The 22,813-nt window shown below is 28.7% G+C and overlaps 2 long non-coding RNA genes across 2 annotated transcripts; both read right to left on the bottom strand.

Annotated features, from left to right (window-relative positions):
- Positions 1-415: 415 nt before the first annotated feature.
- LOC126670603 (uncharacterized) lies at positions 416-2,942 on the bottom strand. The gene is made up of 3 exons (XR_007638759.1): positions 2,818-2,942; positions 1,822-1,918; positions 416-662 (listed from the first exon to the last, which is right to left on the bottom strand). It is a non-coding gene; the product is annotated as an uncharacterized LOC126670603 (long non-coding RNA).
- A 13,820-nt stretch (positions 2,943-16,762) lies between these two features.
- Positions 16,763-17,869, bottom strand: LOC126670005 (uncharacterized). The gene is made up of 2 exons (XR_007638611.2): positions 17,386-17,869; positions 16,763-16,984 (listed from the first exon to the last, which is right to left on the bottom strand). It is a non-coding gene; the product is annotated as an uncharacterized LOC126670005 (long non-coding RNA).
- Positions 17,870-22,813: the final 4,944 nt, after the last annotated feature.

Here is a 22,813-nt window from a genome sequence, read left to right on the forward strand (position 1 = left end):
ACTAGTGTTTGGGTCAGTCATAGAATTAGTTTCGATAGATGTTTGTATTTAAAAATATTTAATATGATCTCGTTACATGATGAATATGTTTGAGAATCGAAAGGAGGATTATGTTTTTAGTATATATGAGGTTAACTCGGTTGAACTATCTTGGGACTATGCCACATGGTAGCGGTTAACTCGGTTGAACTATCTCGGGACCGTACCATTTGGATTAAAATGATTTGTTACATGTCACGACCCAAAATCGAGGGCCGCGACCGGCGCTAGGGAATGGGAATTTTGGTTCCGAAACCCGTAGCAAGCCTAAATTTACCTAAAAAAATTTCGCTTTTCAAAATCATTATAATACTTAATAAAACCATTTTCGAAAAATCGGCAATATAACGCCTGTAAACTTAACAAACCACACCTGTGAAAACTCACAAACCACTCTGTATAAAATACCAATTAACCATATATTAAATCCCTGGATAATTCATTTTCCCAAAATACATCATTTTAGCAGGGCATAATATAAACATAAATCGTCTGCTACTAGCTAGGTCTACTATCATGACTATTGCAGCTCTAAGAAGAATAAGACCTCCCATAACTGAGACTTCCGAAACAATGAATGGAAGCTCGACCACATCGTCATATGTTAATCCTGAAAGAAAACACTGTTGGGGGGTCAGACAACGCTGAGTGAGTTCACAATTTACTAACGGTATTGTACTTAAAAATAAGGTCGCATTAATAATAAAATATACTTTGCTTTATGATCAATCAATAACTTAAAATTAAACATAATTCGATAATAATGATAGATTAAACATACTCGATGATAAACATAAAATATAATTAATAGTTTCCAATATCGGATCCGTTCGAAACCCTAAACCCAAGAGCTACGGACTTATTTGACATAATCGACGATCACTGTTTTTTTAATCATATTGTCCGAGTGGCCGGGTCCCGAGATAGTTCGACCGAGTTACCCGCTACCACGTGGCATAGTCCCGAGATAGTTCAACCGAGTTACATCATGCCACTACTTAATCTCAAGTTGTGGGTCCCGAGATAGTTCGACCGAATTACCCACTAGACACAGGTCTCGAGATAGTTCAACCGAGTTACCTTGTGTCTATCACATTTCTTTTTATCCTCCTTAATCCATTAATCGATCGATAATCATAATTTATTATTTCAAATTATTGACCATAGACGCCTAGACTCGTATCAGTACTGGTGATCACACAGCCTATTGACGCCCAATAGGTAGCTCGTTTCCCCCGGATCACTTATTGGGTTTAAAATATAAATCCGCAAGACAAACGATTTATAGTTCTTAAAATAAACATACATATAGCGAAGCTATTAAAATAACAAGTACTATAATAAAATTCTCAAATTCTCTATACTAATATACATGCTTAAAGGTATTAAAAGAATAAAGAGCATTAACTAAATAATACATGCTATTTTCAAATAAACGATGCTATTTCAAAGGCGATCTCACGATCTAGCCATCATCAACTATATATCGCATTATCCATAATAAAAATCAAAGTCGAGTATCAAACATTTTTTTCAATATATTTCAAACTCAATTTATGCGACCTTTAATAAAGTGTAATATATTTTATTCGTTTATAGCATAAAATAAACTATTAATAAAAGTCATAAACTTATTATTTAAAATATTTTAATGAAGCTCTATTAATATCAATATGAGTTCTATAAACAAATATATAAGTTTAAAACTAAAACATTCAATCAAATACATGTATCTATTTATAAATAAAAATAATAATACTCGAAAGTAAATCGCGAACTCACCTCGATCGCTTAATCCAATTTTTAAAAGTAAATATAAAATATCTCGTTGCTTAACCCTCCAAATTCTCTACTTCTCCAATCCAAATACGCGTACGATCTATAATACAAATAAATACTAAATTAACATCTTAATTCGTAGCTACTTTACTTTTAAAATTTCGCGTTTATATTCAAGCGTTCAAGCTTGAATTGGTTTTAAGTCCATTTCTTTTATTCTTTCCTCCTTAAGGACTTATTTAACCAATTCGACTTTCCACTTAACAAATCCCTTAAACCAACCATTTTAACTCTTAAATTTTAACACTTAACTAATTTCAAACTTTATTTTAAACTTTACCTTAAATATTCTAAATCATTTTGAATCCATTCATTCTACTCACAAAATATCTTAATCCCTCTTAAAAACACTTTAAATTTTATATTCAAGCACTTAGGCTTGAATTTGATTTATGCCATAATCTCTTTTATCTTCCCATTTGAAAATCACTTGTTAAAATCTAAAAATTTCCATTTTCAGCTTTTGTTTTTATACTTAACCCAATTTATTTAAATTTCCAAAAACACTATATTTTAGACAAAATTATTCGGCGACACGAGGACCCGGAGCGACTGGCTGGTCTGCTCATGGCTGAGCAGACACGGGTCTGCTCAGAAGAGCAGACCGTAGTCTGCTCAACTTGAGCAGACTGGTCAGGCCAAATGGCCTGACCGATCTTCTCCCCGGCCTCCACTCTCCGCTCCTAGCCCGACTCCAACTCCGGTTCTCCAAAAATCATATTTTAGCAACAATTGAAAAATTTCCAGCTTTTGGTTCTTAACTTTCCTTAACAAAAGTGATTGCTTAAACCCATCATCAATTCATAGCTTAATTGACCTTAAACTTCAAGAATTAACCAATAAACATCAATTTAACTATATGCAAGTTAAGACCTAATTGAATCACCATATATCCTAACTCTTATATTCAAAATTAGCTATGGATTAGAGAACAATTACCTCCAATTTTAGCTCCAAGTTTGATGGCAATTGATGGGTTCAATCTTCTTTAGGATTATTTGCTTGAAATTGAGTCAAACACTAAGTCCAACTTTTCTCCATATTTTTGAGCGTGATGTGAAGAAGATGAGATGGGAGAAGAAGTTATCTGGATTGTTCCTCTTGCCTAAGTTTAAAAGAAAATGATTTAGGCTTTCTAAATTAAAATGGGCCAACTTTAATCTAATCCTTTTCTTTTAATTACTCTAAAAAACCCATAACAATTAATCTCACGATTAACCACATCGTTGTTATGTCGGGCTAAAATCCAATTTTTATTAAACGACTATAAATTATACGGAGTCCCTTTTACTAATCCAAAATATTAATTATTGCCTTTTTCCTTTAAATTTTTATTATTTAACCGTATAATTCACTTGTCGTGCTTAAACCCGTATTTAAAAATAATATTCCAATTATTTATGGATTCTCTTATAATAATCCAAATAATAAAATTTGCGGATATTATTTAAATATCCATTTTAAAATCATTTATTTTATTTAATGGAAATTTCTCCAAATTTCCCATTAAATCCTAACAAGCTTATCTCAATATCAAAATATGAGATAAATTTTAATTCCGATTAATTTAATCTAATAGCATAATCAATCTTTATTAAATTTAATCGCTCGATAAAATTCTATTTTCCGTCTTATTTACAGAAATTCTCTTATTTTAGCTCCAATTGGCTAAAATAATATAATTAATCCAATTAAATACTTTTCCAAAAATATGGGGTATTACATTACAATATGAATGGATACAATATGAGTAGAATACGTATACGAAATAGTATGAATTAAGATTAAGGTTTCGATCAAATCTAATATTTGGTGTATACTATGTTCATATATATATGTTTTGTTTTAGATGCGATGCTATTTTACACAACACAATCAGTAAACGTAAACAAACAGTATTTCCCAAAATATTGACCCCCTCACAGTGTGTCATTTCAGGGTCATTATACTTCTATCCTTGTTCCAAAAGTTCGGAGTTTGTACAGAATCAGTAGTGCTGCAGTAGTCGAGTCCTAGTAAGCTTGTAATGGTTTGTCAAACGGTTTTGAATATATAAACTATACTCTGATATGTATGATAGATTTTGAAACTGCGCTTTTAAATCGTTTGTCAAAGGTGGAGCAGGCTGTGCTGGATGTGAAATATCGCATTATAAGACCCGTGCTCCTATGTAATGTTTTAAGGATTTTAGCTAGACGTTTGTATACGTCAAGAATGAAAAGGCTTTCATGAAAATGTTTTTGTATATGATTATGGTTTGTTTTATCAATTCATTCGCGAAACATTTATAGTCGTCTTAGGCTTGCTACGGTTTCGGAGCTAGCACTCCCATTTCCTAGCGCCGGTCGCGGTTCGAGATTTCGGGTCGTGAAATATTAAGTAGTTCTAGTTATTAGGTCATGATTGAACTTAAGCACATTTCATAAGCATGTGGGCTGTTACATTCTCACCAATTTATTATCAGTTATTCCTACCAATTAATCAAAATAATATTTCTAATATGGTATTAAAGCGGGTCTGGCCCGAAATCTTAATTACCCGGTTATCCGTCTGGATGTCCAATCCCAACGGCCCGGTCTGGTGTTGCCGTTGTGTATCACATCACAATTACAGTTTTTTTGGGGAGTTTTAGTTTCAAGTGACAACTGGATGCCCAGTCCCCGGTTGCACTTGAGGAAGGGTGTTAAAAATAATTATGTATTGCTTACAAGAAAAAATATAGATGAGTTTATAAGTGTGTTTCAACCACCTATTAACTATAGTTCTAGTTATTAGGTCATGGTTGAATCTAAGCACATTTCATATGCATGTGGGTTGTCACATTCTCACCTATATAAAATTAATTACTCCCACAAATATTTCTAATATGATATTAGAGCGGCTCTGGCCCGGATTCTTAATTTGTCGGTTGTCCGTCTGGATGTTCATTTTCAGCGGCCAGGTTTGGTGTTGCCGCTGCATCTTAATACAAAATTCAGTTTCAGAGGGAGTCAATTTCAAGTGACAAGTGGATGTACAGTCCCGGTTGCACTTGAGAGGGAGTGTTAAAGATAATCCCACATTGTTAAGAAATACAAATATAAATGAGTTTATAAGTATGAAGGTCCAACTACCTATGACATAGTTCTAATTATTAGGTTATGGTTGAATTTAAGCACATTTTATAAGCATGTGTGTTGATACATGATTACCAGTTTATAATCAATTATTCCTACCAATTAATCAAAATAATATTTCTAATATGGAACTAGAGCGAGTCTGGTCCAAAATTTTAACTATCCGGTTGTCCGTCTGGATGTTCAGTTCCAGCGGCCCGGTCCGGTGTTGCCGCTGAGTATCACATCACAATTACAGTTTCAGAGGGAGTTTCAGTTTCAAGTGACAATTAGATATTCAATCCCGGTTGCATTTGAGGAGGAGTGTTAAAGATAATCCCACATTATTTAGGAGAATAAATATAAATAAGTTTATAAGTGTGAATGTTCAACCACCAATTATCTAGTTTTAGTTATTATGTCATGGTTAGATCTAAGCATATTTCATATGCATGTGAGTTGTTACATTCTCACCTATATAAAATTAATTACTCCAATAAATATTTCTAATATTTTATATGCATAATAAGTATAACTAAATTTAAAAGAGAATTTTCTACACTACACATTTTCCTATTTTATTTACAACTTAATACTGTTTTTATTTTTCTAACTTTTTTTTTACAAAAAATACCTTCTTCTTTTTTTAATTTCATAAATATGTTTTTCACTTTTTGATGATCTATTCTTTTTTTCTTAGACTTTTTGCAAGTATGACTTTTTTTTTTATCATATGTTTAGTATAACTATGGTGTATAATAATATATCTATTATGTTTTTTTAGTGTAACTATGGTGTTTTTATAGTGCAACAAAAGTGTATATATAATGTATCTATAGTGCTTTTGTAGTATTTTTATGGTGTATACCATAAAAATACTGCAAATACAACATAAACATTGCAAATGCACCACATATATACTGCAAAAATGCCAGAAATACACCAAAAAAACATAAATACACTGAAAAACACCAGAAATATACTATAAATATACCAAAAATAATATAACGTAAATACATTATAAAAATACTACAAATACACCATAAATCAATTCGTTCTTTATAAAATCAGTAATATTAAAATAAATAAACAAATCTATAAATAAAAGAATGACAAAGTAATTATATGAATAATAGAACAATTTTATAAATAAAAAAAATCATAGATCTATAATAATTTAATTATAAAATATTTAAATCATCACAAAAACATTAAAAAATTATAAAAAATTTAAAACGATGTCGAGAAATCCATAGCGCGAACGAAAGAGACGAACGAAAAAGCGCGAACGGAAGAGACGAATGGAAAAACGAACGGAATAGATGAGAAATCCATCGAAAGTGGACGGACGGAAGGGCGAACAGAAAAGCGAACGAAATTGACGAGCGGAAAAGCAACCGAAAAGACAAACGGAAAATCAAACGGAAAAGAATAAAAAAAGAAGAGAGAATTTTGAGAGAGAGAGAGAGAGAAAAAGAGAGAAAAGAAACTGTGGCTAAGTAAAGTTTTAACATAAAACGAGATAAGACTTATATATATAATAGATATTTTATAAATATATTTATTATTAGTGTAGAGTGGGAAATTATGAAAAGATGAATAAATTTGTTGTAAATATATTTTAACCTTGTAGCAAAGGGTATTCCTCAAGCAGTATGTCGAAAATATTGTGTGCAGCTGCTCCTCCAATAAGTTTGACGTCGGCAGTATGTTTCAAGCAGGTTTGGAAGTCCGAAACTCCGCCAAAAATTAAATTCTTCTTATGGACAGCAATTCATAAAAGAATTCCATCTCTTTCGTTTCTTGCATCTAGAAGAATCATTTTAAATGACAATGTGGGATGTGGTATTTGTGGAAAAATTGAAACTCAAGATCACATTTTGCTTCATTGCTCATTCGCAAGAAAAGTTTGGTATGATTTGTTTAAGAAATTGGGTTTAGCTTGGGTTTTGCCTAAATCATTGGAAGACTTTTTCATCCAATAGATTGGTTTCATGCCGAATAGAGGAGGTTCTTCTCTCTGGACTACAACTTTTATCATCTTCATTTGGGAAATATGGAAGTGTCGGAATAAGAAAATTTTTCGGCAAAAGAATTCTTTCTCAGAGGATGTAATTTTCAGATATTTACATAGCATAGTTTTCTTCTATAAATGTAAACACCCTTCATTCGTTTATTCGGGTTCAGATATGTATAGGAATCCGGATAGCGTTTTATTGCTCTAGGATGTTTTCTTTTTGAGTTGTGTTTGTTTGGCCACTCCTTGTGGCCCTTAATAAAGCTTATATTCATAAAAAAAATAAGGTGTTTTGAAAATAATCCCTAAATTTTATAGAAACACAATATTGAGTGTAAATTACTAAATTCTAAATCTAATAAATAAAAATAATAAATTGAGTAATTTACTAAAAAAATGATAAATCAGAAAGATTTGGACAGAAAAAGACAAAAAGGAAGAAAAGAGATAGAAAAAAGCTATACATCTAAAAAATGTGAGTTTACATTCATTGAAAAATAAAAATATTTTAATTTTTTTTAGAGAAAATTAGGTAAAACACTCTATTTTTTAAAATAATAGTAAATTATACTTCAACAAGGAAAACATAGAGAAAATACCTCATCTTTTTAGCACTTTTATTTTTTTACTCTATAGTCTTTTTTTATTATAATAATACTTATTTCTTATTATTATTTATTCTAAATTTACTCTAACATATATATCTTTTTTTTGTTCAGATCTCTCTCTCTCTCTCTCTCTCTCTCTCTCTCCATTTTTTCTTTTTCTTCATTTTTTTCTTTCTTTATCACGCCGTCGTCGTTCCTTCAACGATCTGCCATCATTCCGCTGTTGCTCCGCCTTCGCTTTATCTTCGCTCCGCCGTCGATTCATCGTTCTTCCATATTTTAGCGATTTTTTTCTTAACTCGTGGTGATTATTACGATTTATTTTAACTCTCAGATCTAAAAAAATTGTTCTTGAATTTTTTCAGTTTGAGATCTGAAAATCTGCATTAAAAACGATTTTTAGATGAAAAAAACGATTTTCTGCAAAAAAACGATTTTTTTGCTGAAAACAGCGCCTGATTATCATATCGTTATCACTATGACGTTATCATATCATTATCATAACACTGTAAAGAAAAACGATTTTCTGTCAAAAAATATATTTGATTATCATATCGGTATCATTAACGTTAGCATGTCTTTATCATAACGTTATCATATCAGTATCATAATATTATACGATTATGATAATAGTATGATAAGGTTTATGATAATAGTATGATAATGTTATGGTATAGTAATGATAAAGTACGTTGTGATAATGTTATAATAATATTTTATGATATTCTTATGATACAGTTTATTATGATAATGTTATGATAATAGTATGATAAGGTTAATGATAAAAGGTTACGATACATCTATGATAAAGTACGTCATGATAATACTATGATAATATTTTTATGATACTGTTATGATAAAGTATATTATGATAATGTTATGATAATTTTTATAAAAACAGATGATAATAGTATGACAAAGTTAACGATAATAATATGATAAAGTACGAAAAATAATTTTTTTACAGAAATATTATGATACCGAGACGATAATGTCACTGCTGCTTTTATGATAATATTATGAAAAAATTTGTGATACCGATATGATAATATCACTGCTGCTTTTTTAGATCTAGATCTGAAATATCAAATTGCGAGATAAAAAATAATGATACATAAATAATTGAAAATTTTTAAAATAAAATTACAAGATTGAAGATGACGGAAAATTTAAAAAAAAAAAGTGAAAGTGAAAAATGCAGGAAGTGGAAGAAGAGGGGAAAAAGGAAGAAAGAAAAAAAAGAAAAATGGAAGAAGAGAGAAAAAAAGAAAAAAACTGGAAAGAGAAAAAAAGATAGAAAAGAAAAAAAGTGTCAGGTCATATATTTCATGTGTTAGAGTAAAATCATTAACTTTTTGCCACGTAGAGTAAAAATACAATATCTAGAAAGTTGTGATGTAATTTTCATAACTTTTCAGTGTTGAGATATATTATCCTATTATTCTTGTTTTTGAGGTAAATTTGTAAGGAGCCCTTTTTTTTATAATGCACTAGGCAATGTGCATCTAAGAGCCAAATACTTATTTTCTCTCTCTTTAGTTGGGAAAAGCTGAAAATTATTTAAATTAGAAAAAATAATTACAAAAATCCGGATGTTTTTTATTTATTGGGGTCAACAATTTAAAAAAAGAAAAATTGCTGCATTACTTAATTTTCAAAAATAATAACATCCAACACGTATCAATATTTTTCTCAAGATCTAGGAAGACCGGATACGGTCCCGGCGGCAGAAAATTAAAGAAGGCGACCCAAGCAGCAGAAGCTCAAAGGAAATAGTCGGCAGCAGCAAATCGGCGGACGAGGTCCAAGGCATCATCAGTTAAAAGAAGACGGTTCAGGAGGTAGTAGATCGGAGAAGGGATCACATGCTTTTGCGGTGAGCGGAAAATTATTTGGATATGACAGTGGTTTTTTATTGAAGCGTGGCAAAAGAGGACAAGATTGAACAATTTGAAGATTCAAATGCACTCGAAGAGAAGGTTAAGTAATTGAGAATCAAGCGTGGTAGTTGGAAAAGAAGACAGGTGGTGGGTTGAGAAGGTTGGTGATGATTATGATAAGAAGATGTTGAATCTTTATAATGTTGATAATACAATTAATGTTATGTTATGGCACTTGCAATCGTATTCCATTACAAAATCAATCCCAATTGCAATCTTTCATCAAAAACAGCTCAGCCAAACTATTGGTTAATTTATTTTAAAACTACAAAATATATATAAAGTCAAAGTATATATAAAAAATACACAAAATATACTTATTATTTTCTAAAAATAATATAATGCGTACATAGATATATACATAGCCTATATTTTTTTTATAAAATATACACAAAATATACATATAACATAACTATTATTATTTATAAAATATACACAAAATGTAATTATTTGCAAAAAAATACCAGATATATTAAAAAATATATCAAAATTAATTATTTTAAAATTGAAAAGTATACACAAAATATACATAAAATATATTATTATTTTAAAAAATTTAAAGTATACAAAAAGTATACAAAAAATATATATATATTAATTTATATACACATCATATAGTTATTATTTTAAAATTAAAAAATACACACAAAAGATACACAAAGAATACACAAAGTGTATTTATTATTTAAAAATAAAAAAATATACACAAAATATAAATAAAGTATACTTATTTTTTTTCAAAAAACAATATACACAAACATATTATTTTTAAATAAAAAAATTAAAATTTAAAAGTATACAAAAAGTATAGACAAAATATATTTATTAATTTATATACACATAATATAGTTATTATTTTAAAATTGAAAAATACACACAAAATATACACGAATAATACATAAGGTGTACTTATTATTTTAAAATAAAAAAGTATACACAAAATATAAACAAAGTATACTTATTTTTTTTAAATATACTTATTATTAAACAAATGTATACAAAAATATATTAAAACTAATTATTTTGGCGTTATAAAGTATGCACAAAATATATATAAAGTATATTTATTATTTTTTATAAAGTATACATAAAACATATACAAAATATACATAAAGTATATTCATTAATTTTCTATAAGAGAATATATCAAAACTAATTGTTTTGACGTTATAAAGTATACACAAAGTGTACATAGAGTATACTTATTTTTTTATACAATATACAAAAAAAAAATATAAAATATACATAGAGTATATTCATTGTTTTCTATAATGTATACAAAAATATATCAAAACTAATTGTTATGACGTTATAAAGTATACACAAAGTATACATAGAGTATATTTATTATTTTTTATAAAGTATACACAAAATATATATAGAGTATATTTATTATTTTCTACAAAGTATACAAAAAGTATACACGAACCATACATAAAATATGTGATTTCATTGTTGGTCTAATTCCTAGTTGCTTCATCTCTTCGAATACAGCTTGTTCATCTTAATATATATATATATATATATATATATATATATATATATATATATATATATATATATATATATATATATGGTAAATTTTATTAAAAATATAAAAGAGCACACATTACATATTAAAAAAGTGCCAGAAACAATTTTTTAAAGAACTGTATTGGATTTATGGCATATATTAATAAATAATATAAACTAATAAATTAAATTAAATATAAGATATGTATATATTTGGCATATAGAAAAATGTACACATTGTTTACTAAAAAAATGTATTAAATTTAATTATTTATATCTCATAATATATCAAAAGTATTTGTATTGAATAGCTGAAATATAAATAAAATATAATAAAAGATCAGTCTCTATTTTGTTACACCATTTTTAAATTTTTAGTGTAATTTTAATATACCGTCGTAGAATTTCAGTATAATTCTATATCAATCAAATACAAATAAACCAACTCTTCATTTCATCACCTTCTCCCACTTGTGACCATCTTATCATTGCACCTAATTATCTGAAACCACTTTAATATTTTTGTCTTCTTTCACCCTTTGTTTTTTTCATCCATTCATGCCCATAAAATAGAAAACACAAATTGATTAGAAATATGAAATTGCATATTTATACTTGATGAGGTAGAAATCTAACGACCACGTTAAATACTCGTTTAATGTCTACTACCGTCCAATCAAACAAAAAACAATAATGAAGAGGGCATGTTTTATTTTATCCAGCTCATAAAAAAATATAATAGCATAATTTTTATATTCTTGGTATTACTATCCTTTTATCATAGTATATAATAGATTTATTTGTATATTTTTAGTATATTATCTGTATATTTTTTGTTTATAATTTATATATTTTTTATGTATATAATTACTATTCAGCGCTGTACCATTTGAATTATGCCTCATTGGTATTGAAATGCAATTAATTAATTTATATGTTCAATACTTAACTTCTACAGGAAAAAATATATTTATTTTCAATTATACAATGATATATTATTTTAATTATAAGATCTGTGTGCTTTCAGTATACCGTAAACTTGTATTATAAATTTTTGAGAAAATTAGATTATTTAATTATTGAAAATAATTTCAAATTTATAAATTATTAAAAGATCCATCATCAAAATAGAAATCCAACTGATATGTTGATCTACTTATATTTTTGGTTAATGATGTAGTGGGGGTCATAATTTATTAATGCAGGTGGTGGCCAATATGGTCTTATTAGGGTGTTTGACTGGCAAGAGAGAGCAATCAGGTGCGGACAGATTTTAGTTTTGGGAATGAAAATGCCATGAAGCAACAAGGCAAGCAGAAGAAAGCTTTTAGAATGGCCATTACGTGTTGGATGTAAATTATTAAAGCCCATTACGTGTTGCAACAAAACTAAAACATTAAATGCAAATAATTAAACCATTACGTATTTATCAAATTATTTTATAAAATTAAGTGGTAGATATAATTTCCTCTTTTTCTTATCCTGTTTATTTCTTTTAATAAAATTAATTAAATTTAAAAAAATTATTTTCAACAAATATACCACTATACCCTCGTTCATTTTCACTTGAATGGTAACTTTTTTATTGTCAATAATATTATCAATTGTTTTCTAAATAATCCTTTACAAGTAATTTCTCTAAAAAGAGAAATATTAAATCAAAAATAGTATAACAATAAATTTCAAATCTGAAAGGATTTGAAAAGATACAGGGAACGAAAAGAAAACAAGCAAAACACAGTATACTTTTTTCTTAGAAAATGTCAAACTAATTAGAAAAATAAAACCACTTTAAATGTTTTTTTTGCCAATACATTAGACAGTATGCATGCATTAACCGACAATTTTTAAAAAAAATATACGCCTCTCTTTGTCATTCTTCACTGATTACTTTTTTTTTTTAATTCAACTTAACAAATTTAAAAATCCTCTTCAATAAATATGTCATTATCTACACTCACTAACTCACACTTAAACAATAACAACTTTTATTATTATCATTATTAATAATTATATTATCAAATAATTTTTAAAATCAAGTAATTTTTTCCAAAAAAAAAGAAGTTTAAAATCTCCATTTGACTCAAAAAGAGAAGAGAAAACAATTCTTCAGATTTACCAATTTTGCTACTAAAACGAATCAAGAAAATGATGTTTTGCTTGTAATTCTCAAATGTCTTATCATAGTATATACAAAGAGTTACCATGGATAATGTTTTTCTTAATTCCTCTGTTTATTCAGTTTTTTAATTTTTAAAATATATGCATAACTACAATTTGATAATCAAATTAAAAAAAAATTAAATTTGGTAACCATACTAAAACAAATCAAAGTTTTGTCACCAAAATAAAAAAAAAGTGATAATTTGGATACCTCTGAGATTAATTGCGTACTAGACTATATAGACTATATATGCATATGATTAATATCACTAAATTTAAAAAGAAAGACAATGTTAAATCGATAATAGTAAAGCAATACATACTAAATCCAAAAAAAATGGAAAGAAAAAGGAAATTAGAAGAAAACGAGGCAAAAACCTTTTTAAAGAATATCAATTTAAATTCACTAAAAAATTGATTTAAATGGTTTCTTTTTGCAATGGACTAGGCAATTTACATGCATGAACCAATAACAATTGTTAAATTATTTCTTCTTTTCTTATCTTTCTTCACTCATTTTTTTTATTCAATAAAATAAATTCAGAAAAATCATTTTAATAAATCTCTTGTAATCTATACTCACTCATTTTCAACTGAATGCAAAGATATTTTCTTTTGTTAATTGTATTATCAAATTTATTTCTAAAATCATGAACTATTATTGATAATTTCTCCAAAAAAAGTATGTATTAGTAAACTATCGTCAAACCTTCTAATCTTGGTTATTTATAATTCAATAATTTACGGTCTCTATCAGCCTCAAGAAAAGAAGAGAAATAAACTCTACAGGTCTACCAATTTTGCTGCGTCTCGAGAAAAGAAGAGAAATAAATGATACAGGTATACCAATCTTTGCTGTTAAAACCGTTTCAAAACGATATTTTGTCTAAAATTCATAAGTACTTTTTATCAAACTATATACAAAACATTATAAGGGGGAATGTTTTTACTTAATTCCTTTTTTTTTTCTATCAAAATGTATGCATAATCATATATATATAAAAGAAAATTATATCTTTTTTCATAGATTTATATTTTTCATATTTTGTTAAAATTTATTCACTGAATTTTGTTATGTTATTATTCAGGCATTGACATAATATATATATAAAATTATTTTTGTTTTATAGATACCTTTTTCACTTTATTGAAGTATAGAAGAAGAGTTTATAAATGATGAATCATGACATATACAATTGATATATTTATTTAATTTAGCATGAATCGAATTTTTTATTGTTGCAGAAACAGTTAAAATATTGCAGATTTGGATCCAACAGTAAGGAATTGGATTGAATGTGCATGGCGAAAGCTGATGAATCTTTCAGACTTGATGATATGGTACATTTTTTTTACACAATCTTCTTTCTTTTACATTTTTCACAATAATTCATTCATGTTCATGTTTATAGAGTTATACATAAAACATCCACAATTAATGAAGTATATCCCTAAAGGAATAGCTATTTTTTGACACTAAGTATATAATTTAGAAGACCGTAAATTCAGTATAAAAATTTCAAATGAGAGAATAGTTTATTAAATGTTGAAACATTATAAATTAACATGTTTTAAAATATGGGTTAATTACATATAAAATTATGACGTTTGCGCCAAGTTTCAAAAATAACATAACCGTTGAAACGTGTCAGTTATAGACACTACCTTTCATTTTTTTTCTAAAATAACATCAGCAATTTTTAGTGGCATTTTTGCTGACGTAGCATGACACGTGGCAGACTCATTGGCTGTCCAAGTCAGCAAAATTTCACCAAAAATATCCCCATGATAAACTTGAAAAAAAATGAAAAGTGGTGTCTATAACTGACACGTTTTAAAGGTAATGTTATTTTTGAAACTTGGTGCAAAAGTCATGATTTTATATGTAATTAATCCTAAAAATATTTTAATGAGTAATATACTATATGCATTTGAAAAATAATAGGATTGATGACACGTAAACATCACTAAGAGTTCAATCTATCAATTCAAAATGAGATTGATATTCAATATAATAAAATAATACGACCTTATATGTTTCAAATATTTTGATGGGTAATGATAGATTATAGATGCTATGGTATTGCACACGACATAAATTGTTCAACATGTTGCCTTCCTTATCTTATAATTATTAATTAATTTACGTACAATATAAAAAAAAAATCATGAATTTTATATGTTTTTTCATTTTAATCACGTAATTCAAAATTGTGTCATTTTAATCACAAACAACCACTTTTTAATTTAATATATTTTGATGCCACTAATTTTTTTATGAACGTTTCCGACATTAAAACCGGCTTCGGCCACGATCTAGCCCTCCACCAACCCTAGGACTCGTCCATCTCTGACCCGGAAACGGTTCGTCTTTCCCATGAGGAAGACAAACTGAGCTTCATGAGAGACGAACCCAGATCTGGGATTCGTTTTTCAGTTCCGGGTCAGAGGTAGCGGTTTTAAGGTCAGAAGTCGACAGTTGCGGGATGGTCAGAGGCGTTTTAATGCCGGATGAGTTTGACATTTTTTTATTTTTAATAAAATTTTAAAAAATTAATTGTGTATACTTTAGTTTTAATTAAATTATAATTTTTAATTAGTTTTTAAAGATAAACGATTTATTTATATTTTTTTGAATGGAAAATAATATAATTTTACCTTTATACTTAATGATTAGAATGATTTCATTCTTGAAATAAAAAAATTATTTTAAAATCAAAAATTTAGGTACAATTAAAATATGAAAATGTGAAAGTGGTAAAAATTGGTGATTTTCCACCATCATCAAGATAGAATCGAAAAAGGACTAAAATGTGGATTGAAAAAAAACATTATGCCTTTCCTATTAATATAATCTGATGTTTTTTTATAACTATAAATATATTTTGGTCAAAAAAGACAAAGAAACTTTTCTAAAAATAGCCGGTAAACTATTTAAAAAGATTTACATGTTATGTGACTAAAAATAACCATGTACAGTCTCTATGTACAACCGATTCTCTAATAATTAATATACATAGTGGACTAATTTTTTATTAGTTATTAAAAATATTAATATATTAAATTTATTAATGATTAGAATTATAAATTTTAAAATTATAGTCTACAGTATTTTTATATTTTTAAAATAATAGAATTCATGGCATGCATACATTATAAATATTCTAATGTGTTATCTTCTTATTCATATCATTTCAAAATGAGATCAATATTTAGTTATTGATTAAAATAATAATAACAAAATCACATGTTTCAAATATATTTATCACGACCCAAAATCTCGAGTCGTGACCGGCGCTAGGGAATGATAGTGATATCTCCAAAACCCGTAGCAAACTTAAAACGAGTATAAAGTTGTCACGACCCGATTTCATGAATCGTGACCGGCGCTAGGGTATGGGTATGGTCGTACCAAAACCCGTAGCAAGTCTTACGGAAAATAAATAAACATTTAAACCTGCAGAAAACTGCTCGGGGGCAACCGAGACTCCAACCTAAGTCTAGCAATTTATATTACAGTTCTTGTATAAATAACTTAAATATCTGGAATGCTCAACAGCATGCCTTATATATAATAATATCGTAATCCAGAGTAATCATGCCAAATATAAATAATCGAATATATCGACAATCCCAAAGTGTAATATCAAATGTAATAAATAAACTAGTTCTACTGCGGTCTAAGAGTTTGAAAACAGAAACTAGTTTAATAACATAAAAACCTCCGAAGAATCAAAAGAATCGGAGTGGACCAGCTTTCAAATCATAAACCTGGAAAATTTGGGAAAACAACAGGGTCAGATATACTGAGATGAGTTCGCAATACTATTTACATTTATTAAATTTAAAACCCTTAAATCAAAACAGTTTATACTAATATAGTATGATTACAGAATAACAGTATTGAAATGATCCCAACGTAAGTATGACATAGCATACTGAAAAATAAACCCAAAGTGGACGGGAGCAAATCCTCGTCAAATTACCAGCGTAAGCAAGACCATAGTCTGCCGATCCCAGAGTATATACTGGTGCACACAGTCTCGATACAAGCCTATCGAGTAGCTTGTTTCAATCCAGATCCATAATCGATTAAAACAATTCAAAAGCATTTATAATATTAAAATAAGATGTGGTACTTAATAAAGCGGTAAATAGCACTACAAACTCACTGCTTGCTTATCCACGTGAAACTTCGGCAAACAGCTAACCCTGATTCGACTCTGGAGTGCAAGTAGTCGAAGAGTTTAAAAATAAATCATACGTTAAAATCACTCCAACCCCTAACTCTAAGAATTCTAGACACCACGTAGGACTAGCACAACTAAATAAGCCAGATAAAATCACAGAAAAAAAAAACACAATTCTAAATTAATTTATAATGCCGTAAATAATTCAAGTCTATTGAGTCCTCACCTTAAAAACCACTTCAAAATATTATTTAAATAATAATTAAATAAATTCCTCAAATAGTGGGTTAGCCGAGTTTCTTAAAACTACCAGGCTAAACCCACATGTCGGCGACCCAAGTCTAAACCGACCCAATTGATATTCCAGAATTATAAACCACAGTTTATAATTATAATTAAATAAATTATTAATTAATATCAAAATGGAACTCAATAGCTTGAAACCCAAGTAATTAAAAATTACCGGCAAAATATCTCATTAAATAAATCAATAAATAAATAAAAGACTAAATTATAATTTTAGCCAAATTGGCATGCTAAGTCAAATTCTCTAAAATTATACATTAGATAAAAATATCAAACTCTTATTTATAATAAATAAAATAAATAATTTAAATTAAATTCATTTAATTTATAATAGGAGTAATATTATTTCTAGATTTAAACAGCTGTTGTCAAAATAATTTATAAATAATAATATTATCAATTTATTATAAATATGCTCAACAATTTGAAAGAACAAATTGTTGTCCACCGCCATCTTCATCAATTTCGATATTGACAAGATTTATTTACAGTAATCTCCAAATCACATTAACTAACATCAAGGAATCATTAAGGATCAAAGGTAATAGAGATCAATTCAAGACTAATATTATTATAGCAACAAGAATCATAGACCAAAGACATGGCAGTGAACACAAGAAAGCAAACAACAACAAAGAGTTCATGAACACGATAAAACCGAAACGGCAACGAACGGAAGAATCTATACATACCTTAATTGATTTCAAAGCGTAGAGATTAAGAAGGATATAGCCTACTGATGTAACATAGCAACAATCTCAGAAATTCGCTACAACATGAGGGATATTAACTTAGAACGCATTTGACGATAATGAATAGAATAATTGAATGAAACGAACGTAATTTACTTACTGAATGAAAAAGCTAATGATAAGGGATGATGGTAGAATATTTCAGAGTGTTTGAGGGTGAGGGAGTCGGCTAGGGTTGATAGAAAACAATAGACTATGAAAAATAGGGTTTTAAAAATGTAAGAGGTCTATTTAAATACCTGAAATCCCGTAACAGCACAGTGCACGTTCGTGAACTTGAGTGCACGATCGTGCACTCCATCTCTCCTCCAAATCGCTTCAAAATTTGATCCAACGGTCAACTTTTTGTCGTGCACTGCATATCCAAAAATGAGCCCGATCCAACGGTTCAATTGGGAGATATGAATGTTTTATCAAAACATGTCAGATTTAGAAGGCACACGAACACAACATCGATTATAATCCGGGTACAAATTAAATAGCCATCGAAAACTCACACGAAACATGCGACACATACAATATACAACTCCAACCCCAATTAAAGTTTCACACTTGCTAATTCCACCATTAATAATCCGAAATTAAGTCGGAAACACAACGAAACTATGACGGAAAAATACGGGATATTACAAAAGTTTTCGCGAATAAATTGATAAAACAACACTATAATCATATGCAAAAACATTTTTATGAAAGCCTTTACATTCTTAACGTATACAAACGTCTAGTTCAAAACCTAAAAACATTGCATAGGAACCTGAGTCTTATAGTGTAATGTCTCACATCCAGCACAGCCCGTTCCACCTTTACAAACGGTTTAAAAACGCAGTTTCAATATCAATCATACATATCAGAGTATAGTTCATATATTCAAAACCGTTTGAAACCATTATAAGCTTACTAGGACTCGACTGCTGCAGCACTACTGATTCTGTACAAACTCCGAACTTTTTGAATAAAGATAGAAGTCCGTCACATCTTTTACTGTGACCCTGAAATGAAACACTGTGAGGGGATCAGCATCTTGGAAATACTGAGTGAGTTTACGTTTACTAATGGTGTTATGTAAAATAACATTGCATTTAAAACAAAACATATATATGAACATAGTATATATCAAGTATTAGATTCGATCGAAACCTTAATCTTAAACTCATGATATTTCCTATACATATCCTACTCATATTGTATCTGTTCATATTATATCAATCATTTTAATCCGAGTGGTACGGTCCCGAGATAGTTCGACCGAGTTAACCGCTACCACGTGGCATACTCCCGATATAATTCAACCGAGTTAACTCATGCCACTGCTTAATCCCAAGGTGTGAGTCCTGAGATAGTTCAACCGAGTTAACTCACTAGATACGGGTCCCGAGATATATAGTTCAACCGAGTTAACCTCGTATCTACCAAACAAAATCCTCCTTATTCCCAAACATAGTCATCATATAACAAGCTCATATCAAACATTTCTAAATACTAACATCTATCGATACTAATTCTATGACTTACCCGGACACTGGTGATCATACAGCCTCTTAACGCCTAATAGGTAGCTCGTTTTCTCGGATCACTATACTAGTTTTATTTTATAAAGAATAAACATTCAATGAAAATAATAATCATTATAAATAATAATACTTAATGCGATGCAATTGTAATAATAATTATAAAATAAATAGCTTTTATTAATAACACACAAAAGTAATTTGTACTGGCCACTCGCTATCCAAAATTTTCTAAAACTAACAAAGCAATATCGTTTTTCACGCTCCGTGTTCTGTTAGTAGTCGCCTCGGCGAGTCTTCGAAAATTCGATAATAACTTAAATTATTAACATTCTAACTATAGCTAATTATCCAAAACATAATTTCTAGTCAACTTCGGCTATCGAAATCATTCATTTAAAACAGTCCGACCTCTAAACAAACTTAACATTCTTAAAGTTTAGAATGTCTCCTACAACATTCGTTTAGGTCTCGGACTGAGATTAGCACCCGAAGGTGTCAAAAATTAGCTCGGAAGTCGTTTCCTTAAAGCTGATTACAAATGCAGGTCATGGTTGTTCGAAAGCCATTCCGAACCTAGGAAACAAAACTCTCAACGTTTCATCATTGCCAAACAACATTCAAACACACACAAACCCGATATTGCCGAAGTCACTTAGTTCTCGTCCAACTTTAATCATTCAAAATTTCAGAACTTTCAGCCATAACACTTCTTATATAGCAACCCTAGTCTAACAATAATTCAACCATCAACACTCATAATTCATAATTCAAATTCATCAAGCATAATCAAACACATGTAATCATCAAAATTTTCACAATTTACCATCTAACTCATCATCCATTTTTCATCCAATTTAGTCACAAAAATTTCCCTAATTTCGGCCTCAACATTCAACAACATTAATTACTCCACAATTTAATCACTAAAACATATAACTCAAAGCTATAATCATCAATAATCATCAATCATCAAATTGCCGAAAAACCTAATCCATTTGTCAATCAAATTCGTCCAAAATAACTCAATAAAAACTTAAACAAATGCTTACCTTGAGTAGAGAATTGAATCCCGAATCCATTGCCACTAAAATCATCAAATTCGGTCGAGAAACGAGCTCCGTAGCTTGATTCTACCAAAAACGCTCCAAATCTCCCTTTTCCATGACTTTTCTCCATTCTTTCTCTTTTCTTTCTTTTATTATTTTTATGCTTAATGAATATGAGATAAATATGGGAATATGATGGAATCAACATCTTCTTTGGTAAATTTTGGATTAAAGTCCATTTTATTTCTTTAAATTGCCACCTCCTTACTTTTAAATCTATACTTTTCTTTCGTCCAATTTAGTCCGTCGAACACTAAATCTTTTAGGTCTGATTAATTCCATATTATTTATTACCAAATAAATAATATTTTTCTCATATCTTATGATATAAATTTCCAATAATTTTATTTTGGCAATTTATTTTTGGCCAAAACGTTTCAAATTTCCAACTTGCACCTTTTCGTCCAATATTTCATTTTAATGACTATCGATAACCACTTTACCAATATTATTTTCTTACCTTAATAAAATAGAGTAAAACACAACTTTTTTTGAAAATTAATGGTCAAAAGTCCACTTTAGTCCTTAAAGTGGCTAATTTGCACTTTAACTTAACTTCTCAATTAACCGTCGTGCTTATCTAAACGATATTCAAAAATTATAAAACTTTTTCTATAATTTCTTAAAAATATATCACGAACATTGGCATGAATTTTTTTAGCCCGGGACTTATATTTTATTTATTTTAGTTACTTTAACTTTAACTTAGTCACGCTAATAATCGCTTCGAATAATAATGTTCGCTTAAAAGTTATTATTTCGCGATCCAATTAATATACTTATTCCAAAAAAACTTCTCATTTCGATTTTCATTCCCGATCTTTATATGCTAACTTTCTTAATTTTGGACATGTGGCACGTCATAATATCTTAAAAGTATCTTAACAGCTTACGGGGTATTACAATATTTGATCAAGTCCAAACTCATATTTTTCCCTCTGTATTATAAGCTTTTTATCTATTTGACCCTTTTTAAAAAAATTATTTTTATCTAGTTTATGTACTTAATTTATTTTGAACTTTATGTTCTTTCTCGGATAAAAACATGAGTGTGCATTACACTCGCTCTAAATAATGTTAGATTATAGATGTTCGAAACTCTAAAATAAAAAAAAAATATTAACATACACATATTAAAATTGCTCAATTTGTCGCAGTTCTCATGATAAAATTATTCATTTATTTATCATTTTTATTAATATATTGAATGTATTCTATAATTTTAAGTAGATTGTATATAGGTTTAGCTTGACAAAAGGCCTCTATATTTTCAAATTTTCATTTATTTATTCTCTCGTTAAAGTTTATTATTAAATATATATCTATATACTATTCATTTTTTATTTAATGTTTCCTTTAATTGACATAAATTTTGATGGTGTGGCTGAGCCAGCATTAGCTGCATTTGTGAATATCTGTATTCTGGTAAAAAAAATCCGAGGTTAGTGATATGACGTGTGTTAATATAAAAATTAATATGAGATACATAGTCAACACACACTACCACATAAGTCACTTTCAGCAACACATGCAAGGCAACACTTTCAATACTGTTGCAATAGTATGTATAAGGCAACAGAAAGGTTACAGTTAAAAACTGTTGCAAAGAAATTAACAAAAATCACGAATTTGCAACATAAGGTAACAGATATAGGTAACTGCTGCATTAGCATAAGCAAATGCAACAGTTGGACTGAATCTAGCAACACTTTTAAACTGCTGCCTTTTATTA

Source organism: Mercurialis annua, linkage group LG2, assembly GCF_937616625.2.
Source record: "Mercurialis annua linkage group LG2, ddMerAnnu1.2, whole genome shotgun sequence".
Taxonomy (NCBI): Eukaryota; Viridiplantae; Streptophyta; class Magnoliopsida; order Malpighiales; family Euphorbiaceae; genus Mercurialis; species Mercurialis annua.